Below are 11,366 nucleotides of genomic sequence, written 5' to 3'. Positions count from 1 at the left end.
ACACCTTCTGGATTCCACACATGCACTTAAAAATTTTTTTTAAATATTTATTTTTGAGAGAGAGACACCCGCAATCCGAAGCAAGCTCCAGGCTCTGAGCTGTCAGCACAGAGCCTGATTCAGGACTTGAACTCACAAACTGCAAGATCATGATGTGAGCTGAAGTTGGAGGCTTGACTGACAGCCAGCCAGGTACCCCTATAACACGTACTTTTTAATGTAGTGAAATTCTGTATTTTGTGACTGGGATTCAGTAGGAACTGGCATAACTTTAGTGAATGTATTCATTGGTGAAGCTGAGTTAGCAGGAAATCCAAAAGGCTGTATCATAACACTGGCAATAGTCATAACCCATCAAGATCAACTGCCCACTTTGGTCATGAAAATTATGAAAAGACAATGGCTATGCTTCAAATTAAAGCCAAAAGGGCTGGATTATAGGTAAAAAAGCTGGTAAGATTAGTGTGTTCCTGATGGTTCGTGGCAGCAATATCTGAGCTTTACAAGGCACTTATTGATCGTTCTTCTAAAGGAACTCACAATAATCTTTTATTTCTCCAAACACAAAGTGTGTTGTCTTCCGAGGAAAATTAATTAATAAACATATTCTGTATTTTTGCTCCATGTGATTAATTAAAAGATCCTCTTCCATTGCTCTGTTTCTCAATGTTAGTTCAGATTAATGCTTTTTGCATGACTTCAGTCTTTTATTTTTTCAACCTGTATTGGAAGTACAACTGGCAAATAAAAATATATATAAAGTGATGATCTGATATATGTTTATACTGACAAGGGAAGATTGAGGTTTTTAATTTGCAGATTTCAACTTCCTATTAGTAAAGTTCAAAATTTTTAAAAACAGAAATTTGAATTTGTAAACTGGTGAAGAAATAACTTTGAAACGATATTTTATTTGACAAATGGAAGTTAGAGAAGTCTAACTGTGTTAAGCATTAGGAAGTATCGTTTATATACATGTCTATATTGTAGACATCTGGATTATTGAAGGGCAACTCATGATTTTTAAATTATAAAAGGAATATTAAACTATATAAATATATTAACACCTTAACTAATTTTTCAGTGAACAAACTGAAAGAGGTCAGGTGAATAGACTTAAAAAACAGATGTAATAAAAGCCATAGTATTCTAACTGCATTCAAACTGTCTTCAGTAGCTAATTTCAATTCATAAAATTCAGCATTAACATATATATTCAAAAATATTTTTTGTATATTCAGGATATCAGAGTCATGAATTCAGCATTAACATATATATTCAAAAATATTTTTTGTATATTCAAGATATCAGAGTCATGAGAGTCCTTAGATTTTAGAAATTCTTAAGAGGTTATGCATTGACTTATCTAGGATTACAAGTAAAATAACCCACTAGTATGTATGGGGATAAAAAGAAGAATGACCATGAAAATGATAATGATGGAAGATTGTGACAGGGCTAATTGGACTTAACAGTCTCATCCACGGATATATTGTAAATAGCCATTACAAAAGGTGGAATATCTCCTTAGTTGAAAAAGATGAACTGAAAAAGGCAGGAAGAACTTGGATTCAAGTATGTATGAAAACATCAAAATGTACATTTAAAATGTGTGCAGTTTAAGTTGATCATACTTAAATTCTTTTTGTAAAACATGTGTTTAAAACTTGCCACTTACTAGTCATTTTTACTGTTTTATTACCTATGTTCCTGAAGATATTTGTGGCTACTGTATCAGTAGTTTGGGAATAGAAGATAATGAGGTGCTACTGGAAGATCGTACCAACTCTATGTTCAGTGACACCACTTTGGCAATTTCACATTTACTATGAGGGGAGTGTTTATACCAGGGATTGCCAAAGACTAAAACCCAGGCTTGATTTAATGTGTCACTGAGTTAAGAAAGCAGAGATATGTAAATGTAGATTAAATTGTGCAGTGCCTTTTCAATTATGAGAAGGACAGAAAGTTGAAGAAGAAAAATCTTCCAGTATTCAAAAACAATTGTTCCATGTAATAAATACATAAGTACATAAAAAGAAAATAGGTAAAAGGTTATGAGCACACATTTCACCAAAGAAGATAAACAGATGACAAAAGTGCAGGACAGATGTTGAATATCATGAATACTTTGGGAAATGGAATTAAAACCACAGTGACTTACTGCTACACACTTATCTCAAGGGCTAAAATTTAAAAAGATGGACCACATCTAGCGTCAAGTTTGCCAGAGAACTAGAATTCTCATGTCACTACCGGTGAAAGGCAAGAGAGTAACCATTATAGATCATAGTTTCACATTTCTTAAAATACAAAATGTTCACCTACACGGTAACAGTTTTAGTTATTATAACAAGAGAAATAAAATATACATCCACATAAAGAACTAAATGTAAATATTCATAGCAGCTTTTTAAAAATAAATACCCCAAGCCCAAAAATAACCTATATGTCCAGAAGAGATAAACAGTCATTATCCATACAATAGAATGCTACTCATCAATAAAAATATAAAAATAACCATCACTGTTGAATCTCAGTAAGTATGCAGAATGAAGGAAACTAGTACAAAATATATGCATATACTTAATAATGGCTATTTAAAATTACAGAAAATACACACCTACCTAATGTANACATTCACTGCACTCATAAGGTCTTTCTCCAGTGTGAACTCTCTGATGTTGAATAAGGATAAATTTGCGGCTAAAGGATCTCCCACAAACACTGTAACCATAAGGCCTTTCTCCAGTATGAACACGCCGGTGTCAAATGAGGTTAGAGAACTGTCTAAAGGACTTTCCACATTCGCTGCACTCATAAGGCCTTTCTCCACTGTGAATTCTCTGGTGTTGAATGAGTTCATATTTGCAGCTAAAAGACTTCCCACAATCACTACACTCATAAGGCATTTCTCCAGTGTGAGCTTTCCCATGTCGAATGAGGTTAAAGATTTGTCTAAAGGATTTCCCGCATTTGCTGCAATTATATGGCCTTTCTCCAGTGTGAACTCTCTGGTGTCAGAAAAGGCTAGAGCTTTGGGTAAAGGATTTCCCACATTCACTGCATTTATAAGGCTTTTCTCTAGTGTGAACTCTTTGGTGCTCAATGAGGTTGGATTTGTAGCTAAATGATTTCCCACATTCACCATATTCATAATGTATTCCTCTAGTGTGTAGTCTCTGGTGGTGAATAAGTTTGGATTTGTGGATAAAGATTTTTCCACATTCACTGCATTCATAAGTCCTTTCTCCAGTGTGAATTCTCCTGTGTTTTATGAGACTGAAGTTATGGGTCAGTAATTGTCCACATTCTTTACATCCATAAGGCTTTGTACTACTGTGAATTTTCCAGTCTTTAATATGGCCAGATATCTAGCTAAAGCACTTCCCACATTCACCACACTCATATGGCCTTTGTCCACTGTGAATCTGTTGATGCTGCACAAATCTGTAGTTGCAGCTGAAGGTTTTCCCACATTTGCCACACTCATACAACCCTTCTCCAGAGCAGACCTCTGATGTTGATTAAGTACATGGTTGTGCCTGACAGCTTTTTCACATTCGCACCAGTTGTAGTGACTTTTTCCACTGTAAAAGGCCTGCCCACTCTGGTGGTCCCTGTGTGGCTCCTCACTGCCAGGAGTGGTTTGGTGCTGCAGAAGTCTCAAGGTGGCTGGGAAGTCCTCACCAACCTTCCTACAGGTGAAAGATGACACAAAGATGTTGCAGCTCATCAAACATGAGGCTCTGTCCACATCCCCTTTCCAGGGCTTCTCCCCACTGCCATGCCTCTGTTGCTGGTGAAGGTCTGCATGGAAAGAGAAACATCTCACACTTGTGCCACCCAAGTATGGCTTCTGCCAAGGGCATCTTGTTTGGGGCTCAGCATGGTGCAAGATATCTTTCAAGATACACATGATCTCACATGTGTATGGGATACACATGGGATACACATCTCACAGGGGTGGATCTTCTGGGTAGATGGACCTGCCTGAGAAGCCCTGAACTGGGGCTCTCCTTCTACAGATACAGTCTGCTCAGAAGGGGCCTCTTCATCTTCCATCCCATGCCAACAACCTAAAATCAGAGACCTGCCGACGAGATACTGACTTTGGTGAGGGAGAAAGCTCCATTACAAAGGTGTATCAGACACAAGTTGGGTCCATGGGATTGTTGTGAGAACAAAGGAGCTGGAGGCAGGCTGAAGTAGGGGCAGTACTGGGCCTCTGAAGAAACCCGAATAGGAGAAACCACAACAGACAAAGAACAGAAGCATAGGGTGCGCCACATGGAGGAGAAACTCCCGTCTGCTCACTCCTCCTTCAGTAGGACCTTGTCTGCTGGTGACGTGGGCATGCTGTGTGAAAGGCTGGTTGGGTCCTGTCCCCCTGAAATTCAACTGTAACTGAGAAGCTGGTTCAAGGACTACATAAGGCTATGTATGTGCACACCTCATGATACCACGTGCAGGTCAATGTTGGAGAATACTGTAGAGGAACTGGTGGCCCATGGAGGAAAGAAAGGTGGAAGGAGCCAGGAGCCAGAAGTCTCGGATGAAATGACAGGTCCGCAAAGTGTTACGTATATAGAAGAAAAGGTAGAAACGATATGTGGCTGGTGGTACTTGCACCAAAACACCACTGAACACATGGCGGGTTCCTGGTATGATCTGAACACAGCCCTCAGGTCATGCCCCACCCCCACCCCCCAGTGCCACACACCAGGGCCAGTCCTCTTAAGAGACCATCTCGCCACGTCCGCCCTGTGAAACAAGCAGTGTGTTTCCTGCCCTCTCCACTGTGTAACTCCTTAGAATCTGAATGATGCAAGTCTTAATGAAAGACGCACGGTGAATGGCCACCACTGGCCCCAGGCACTAGTCACGTAGTAATATTCAGCAGAAAAATACTACAAAATACAACTGAAGGAGGATCTTACAAGAACAGTCCACGGTTCACGTGAGTAGCGACCATGACCTGGCCCAGGCAGTCACACAGAACTGTTAGCTAAGGAAACGGGGCAAAACTGGAGGCTATGGATCTGGACACAGTCACCTGCCAGGGAGAGGGCAAGCAAGGTGGGATCCATTAAGTTAACTGCAAGACTCCTGACTCCCAGACCCTCCTCTGCACTTTTTGAGGCAACAGGTGTGGGATGACTGGGGAGTCCATAGCTCCGGTGACTATACACAGCTCAGCGCCGGCACCCACAGCACACATGAACAAGAAAGTGTGGGAATTAGAGCCCATGATCAGCTGTGGGAAAGACAGAGCTAACTCCGGGTAAGAAAGGAAAGGCACGGGATCCTCTCAGGACACCAGAAGCAATGTAACAGGCTTATCCAGAGATGCTACAAGTGCAAATGTCTCCAGCATCACTTTGCAGTACAGGAGTCTCTGAGTCTTGTCAAGGAGCCCCCATTTGTCCTGGGAGAAGTCAATGGCCACGTCCTCAAAGTTCATACCCTGTCATAATGTGGACAGTTCATTCAATGATCAGCACCACTCCTAGGAGTCCAAGTTCACCATGCTCCCCCCGACCCCAACATCCATCCTCGGCTCACTCGACTCCACACCTCAGAGGAAATATCAGGCCTCTCCTCATATTCCTACTGGTACTATGTCTTCCCACAATAACAACAAGCAGATGGGCAGATAGAGGGTATCTGAACTGTGGACCTGGCGTGGTAGCCACCTTGCCTCTTGTCAATGTGGTTGGTGTCAAGCTATACAAGGAAGGTGTGAACGCTCTGACTCTGGTCTTATCGGGCAGTACCACTTAGGTCCTCTGGACCATCCCTCCAAGACACAGACATTGTGGTGTTATCCTTCATCCTTATGACCTCAATTCCAGGGTCCTGGGTCACGTGTCCACACTTCCTCTCCATGTGCACATCACTCTTTTTTGCACACCTCTCACAACTGTACTCCCACAACTACAGTCACCTCCTATTCACCACTATAGTCATCTCCTTGGCCTCTCAACTTGTCATTCAGCATATGTGGCCTAGTTTCAAATAGGATCAAATACTACTCCAGACTCTGATGGTCCCCACCAACAGAGGCAGCCTTGAGCCCTACTGCGAAGGCCTCCCTCCCTGTCCCTTGCTTCAACCTAACAAAAATGAAAGATTTCAGATTCCCATGGCTCTCCCCCACTTGTACTGTATACACTTAATGTCCTCTCGCCAGTTACATCTTTCTTCTCTCCATCTAACCCACATTCAAGACTCAGCTCCAATGGCCTTTTACCCTATGCCCAGTTAGTCTTTTTTTTTTTTAATTTTTAATGTTTATTTATTCTTGGGAGGGAGAGAGAGCACAAGCAGGGGAGGGGCAGAGAGAGAGGGAGACACAGAATCTGAAGCAGGCTCCAGACTCTGAACTGTCAGCACAGAGCCGGACACGTAGCTCGAACCCACAAACCATGAGATCATGACCTGAGCCAAAGTTGGACACTCAACTGAGACACCCAGGCACCCCACAGCTAGTCTTGTAAATGACCACTTGTGCTCCTAAGTAAATCCACTAGCCTCATCTTAACATCTAAGCCCCACCAAGAGACAACGAAATCCTGGTGAGTCTGGAGAACAGTGAATAAGCACCAGCCCCCATCTTGGTGTCCTCCTGTTTGAACTACTCCTATGCCTCCACATCCATCTCATGTCCACTTGTCCCCTGGAGTCCTTGGCCACATGCCAAACCACACACCTTCCCCTACACTCTCTATGATGGCTTCTCTCCCTGATCTGTGTTGTGACACCCACATCCTACAACCAGGGATCCAGGCAGGAAAATTGGTCCTCAGGCCCACTGTCTTCTTCCTGGGCTACTATTAGCACTGTCATCCCGACCAGGATTCCCCGTATTTTTTTTTAATGTTTTTAAATTTTATTTTTGAGAGAGAGAGAGAGAGAGAGAGAGAGAGAAAACGTGTAGGGGAGGGGCAGACAGAGAGGGAGGAGGGAGACACAGAATCTGAAGCAGGCACCAGGCTCTGAGCTGTCAGCACAGAGCCCAACGCAGGACTTGAACATGTGAAGTGGGAGATCATGATCTGAAGAGAAGTTGGACGCTTACTGAAGCCAACTTACAGAAGTTGGCCGACTGAGCCACCCAGGCGCCCCAAGATTCCCCATATTAAGTTACCGACAGATCCACCTTGGTCCACACTCTTCACCACCTTTTGGAGAAGTCTACATCCTGAACTGTTCTGAAACACCTCATACCCTTAACAGACCAAAAAGAAATCTTTCATCCCCAAAGAAAATTACTCTTATTATAAACTTCCCCATCTCGGTTGATGGAGCTTCCGTTCTCCCAACTGCTAAAGCCAAACCTTCAAGTCACCACTGACCCCTACCTATCTCTCTGCACCTCAAAATTAGAAAACCCAGGCAGCCACGCCTAAGACACTGAGGCAGACTCCAGCCACTTCTCCCACCTCCACGGCCACCACCCCATTCTGGCTACCATCACCCTCGCCCAGTAGTATATCACAAGTGTACTCTTCTCCATGCTGCAGCCACAGGGAGCCTGGTGAGACCTGGGGGAGGCCACTTGCCTTCGCTGTTCCAATTCCTCCCGTAACACTCCTCACCTTGGTGCCCAGACCTGACTCCTGCCCCACTCCTCCCGGTTCCCATTACCTGCAGGTCCTTGAACTCTCCAAGCCTTTGCACATTTTAGTACTTTGCCTGGGACGCTTTCCACATCTCATTACACTGGCTGCCAAAAATAGGAACCACTCTGTGTAACCCTGGGCCTGGAGTTAGGACACTGCGCTTGACGTCTTGTCTAAGTTCCTAGACCCGGTGGTTGGAAAAGTGGCAGAACAGTCACCCAGAGCACATATGGGCGTGGGGTCTAGGGACGCCCTAAAATAAGCTTCACAAGCCAGCACCCCGAAGCCAGGATCCATGGGCTCAGGCGGCTAAGTACCACCTAGTCCAGTCCAGGATCCGGGGACCTCAAGAGGACTGCGTTACTTCAGGTCTCAGTGAACTCCCGCCAGTTAGGTGCTCTTTACAGAACTCAACTCCCTGCACCGATCATCACCCCTCTTCCCGTCTGTCCCTCTTGTGAGCAGCTTCAGGAAACCTGTTAGAACCCGATCTCGGTATCCCTTTTGTTCCCAACTCCCCGCGCCTCCCGGCGTCCTGAGAATGAAGGTACAACTCCTGAGGCGCACCTTTGCCTCACACTCTCTGTTGTCTGTACGCACAAAACAGCCTGGGCTTCCCCACTGCTCCCTGCCCGGTTGCAACTCCAAGTCTCTCTTCACCTGCCNCCCAGCCTCTCCCCCTGCCGGCCCCTCCCCTGCACTCGCTCCCGCAGCCCGTCACGCCGGCGCTCAGACACGGGGTCCCCGCCCACGAGCGCCTCCCCGGCCCGAACACCGGGCAGGGACGAGAGCAGGCGCCCCGCAATCGGGCCTTGAGGGTCTGGGTGGGGCGTGGCGGGGAGGGCCCGGGGGCTGCGCGTTTACCTGAGCCAGGTCTCCGGGCTCGGCCGCCGCCATCGGACTCTGTGCGCGGAGCGGAGCTGTGGAGCACGGAGATCCGGATCCCAGGCTGTTGCGGGTCACCCCAAGGTCGCCACCTCTAAGGCTCAGAGCCGCGTCTCTACAGCCGGGAGAACGTCTTTCGTGCCTATAGGGAGCCGACCCAGTTCTCCAGAGCTTCTGAGGGAAGACACTCAAGAGAAGCCAAGATGACCGCCAAGAGTTGGCGGCCGGAAGTCCCGCCCAAATCTTNGGAGCTGTGGAGCACGGAGATCCGGATCCCAGGCTGTTGCGGGTCACCCCAAGGTCGCCACCTCTAAGGCTCAGAGCCGCGTCTCTACAGCCGGGAGAACGTCTTTCGTGCCTATAGGGAGCCGACCCAGTTCTCCAGAGCTTCTGAGTGAAGACACTCAAGAGAAGCCAAAATGACCGCCAAGAGGTGGCGGCCGGAAGTCCCGCCCAAATCTGATGCGTCCGCATGGAAATGCCCCTGTTCTGGGCTTTCATTGGGTCAACTCTGCAACTCTTATGCGCATTGCCGTCTGGGTAATGTAGTTCCTCACCTGCACAGGTGGTTAGAGAGTCCTAGTTCTTGACCTCCACCAGTAGAGGTTTCCCGGTACCACCAGTATATGATAAATAGGACTCTAGCCTTCAGGGAAAGTAAGCCGTTTACTCCTTTATTTATTTCTTTTTGTTGTTTGTTTCTCTTCTTTGAGAGAGAGCAGAAGACGGGCAGAGAGAGGAAAAGAGAGAATCCCAAGGAGTTTCATGCACTGAGGGCGGAGCCGGAAAAGATGCTCCAACCCATCAACCCTGGGATCCTGACCTTATCTCAACAGACTGAGCCACCCGGGCGCCCCTGTTTACTCCTTTTCAGAAGGGCAGTTCGTAAGCTACTGAAGAGTGTTGTCTGCCACTCATCATTTGTTAGAGACATTATTTAAGACTCCAGGAAGCTCAGAATTCTCCCTTAGGCTAAAATACTTCACTGTTCTTAAATGCTACCAATTTAAATGGACACAGCCTCTTTCAGCTCTTAGCAACAATGTGATTATCATTTTCTGGATATTCAAATGCATGCAGTCAGAAGCGTTAGTCGATTTTGTAACTCTGTATCTATAGTCAGACTTAGAAAAAACAGTGATGTTCTGGCCGCCCTAGAAGTAGGAGGACAAACAGTTATCTCTGCAACTGATACCCACAGAGAACATTGTTGCTGCCTGCATTTTCAGTGATTGTATCCAAATCACAAAGCAACAGTGTTCATCCATTTAGTATTTCTTCATTTCTTTGCTAATCTGACATCTATCTCAAACGGAGAATAACTTATTAAATTGTTTTGTTATGTGACAATTGTTAGAACATTCTCAGAGTGCATGTATAAAGGAAGGATCTAGGGGCGCCTGGGTGGCTTAGTCGGTTAAGCGTCCGACTTTCGCTTGGGTCATGATCTCGCGGTTCGTGGGTTCGAGCCCCGCGTCGGGCTCTGTGCTGACTGCCAGCTCAGAGCCTGGAGCCTATTTCAGAGTCTGTGTCTCCCTCTCTCTCTGACCGTCCCCTGCTCATGCTGTCTCTCTCTCTCTCTCCTAGAAATAAATAAAAATATTAAAAAAAAAGTCATTGTAATTCCACAAGCCATAAATTTAATGCTTTGATTTTCAGCAATAGGAATCCTGCAGCTACAGAAATCAGGGCTTCTTTTCAGGGTACCATAAAAACTTTCTCTTTCTCATATTGGGACTTGAGAGATAATGATNTCTCTCTCTCTCTCTCTCTCCTAGAAATAAATAAAACATTAAAAAAAATTAGAAAGAGGAACGCTTTTGCACTGCTGGTGGGAATGCAAACTGGTTCAACCACTCTGGAAAACAGTGTGGAGGTTGCTCAAAAAATTAAAAATAGAACTACCCTATGACCCAACAATTGCACTACGAGGTATTTATCCAAAAGATACAGGTGTGCTATTCAAAGGGGCACATGCACCCCAATGTTTAGAGTCACACTATTGACAATAGCCAAAATATAGAAAGAGCCTAAATGTCTATTGACAGATGAATGGATAAAGAAGATGTGGTATAGGGGCACCTGTNGAAAATTTGCCATTTGCAACAACGTGGATGGAACTAGAGTGTATTATGCAAAATGAAATTAGTCAGAGAAAGACAAATATCCTATGACTTAACTCATATGAGGAATTTAAGATGCAAAACAAATGAACAGAAGGGAAGGAAAGCAAAAATAATATAAACACAGGAAGGGGAACAAAACTTAGACTCCTAAATATGGAGAACAAACTGAGGGTTGCTCGAGGGGCTGTGGGTGGAAGGATGGGTTAAATGGGCAGGGGCATTAGGGAGGACACTTTTTGAGCACTGGGTGTTATATGTAGGAGATGAATCACTGATTTCTACTCCTGAAGTCATTATTGCACTATATGCTAACTAACCTGGATGTAAATTTTAAAAAATTGCAACACGTAATGGTAGAAACAAATCTGTGAATATCTTATCTGAAGGACTATACATAAATCATAGAAATCAATTAGAAAAAGACAAAAAATAAAATAGGCAACATATTTGAACAAAACCTTCATTAAAGAACATTTATCAGTGGTCATTAGGCCTAGAAAAGTTATGTAACACTAGTCATTATGAAATTATAATTTAAACTACAGTGAGAAAGACTACAGATCCACCAGGATAAAACTGATTAAAAAGTACCACAATACCAAGATTGGGTTCAGCTTAACTCTTCTTTCTTTCTTTCTTTCTTTCTTTCTTTCTTTCTTTCTTTCTTTCTTTCTTTCTTTCTTTTTCTTTTCCTCCCTCCCTCCCTCCTTCCCTCTCTCTCTCTCTCTCT

At 44.5% G+C, this 11,366-nt stretch overlaps 1 pseudogene across 1 annotated transcript; it reads right to left on the bottom strand.

Moving 5' to 3' along the window:
• Positions 1-2,627: 2,627 nt before the first annotated feature.
• On the bottom strand, positions 2,628-8,647 carry LOC144225725 (uncharacterized; annotated as a pseudogene). Its single transcript, XR_013333373.1, has 2 exons — positions 8,490-8,647; positions 2,628-3,810 (listed from the first exon to the last, which is right to left on the bottom strand). The product of XR_013333373.1 is annotated as an uncharacterized LOC144225725 (transcript).
• Between the last annotated feature and the right edge of the window lie 2,719 nt (positions 8,648-11,366).

The sequence above is a fragment of the Crocuta crocuta genome, unplaced genomic scaffold, assembly GCF_008692635.1.
Source record: "Crocuta crocuta isolate KB4526 unplaced genomic scaffold, BGI_CrCroc_1.0 scaffold142, whole genome shotgun sequence".
Taxonomy (NCBI): Eukaryota; Metazoa; Chordata; class Mammalia; order Carnivora; family Hyaenidae; genus Crocuta; species Crocuta crocuta.
The sequence above is the reverse complement of the archived record's forward strand: the minus strand, read 5'-3'. Positions and strand labels throughout refer to the sequence as shown.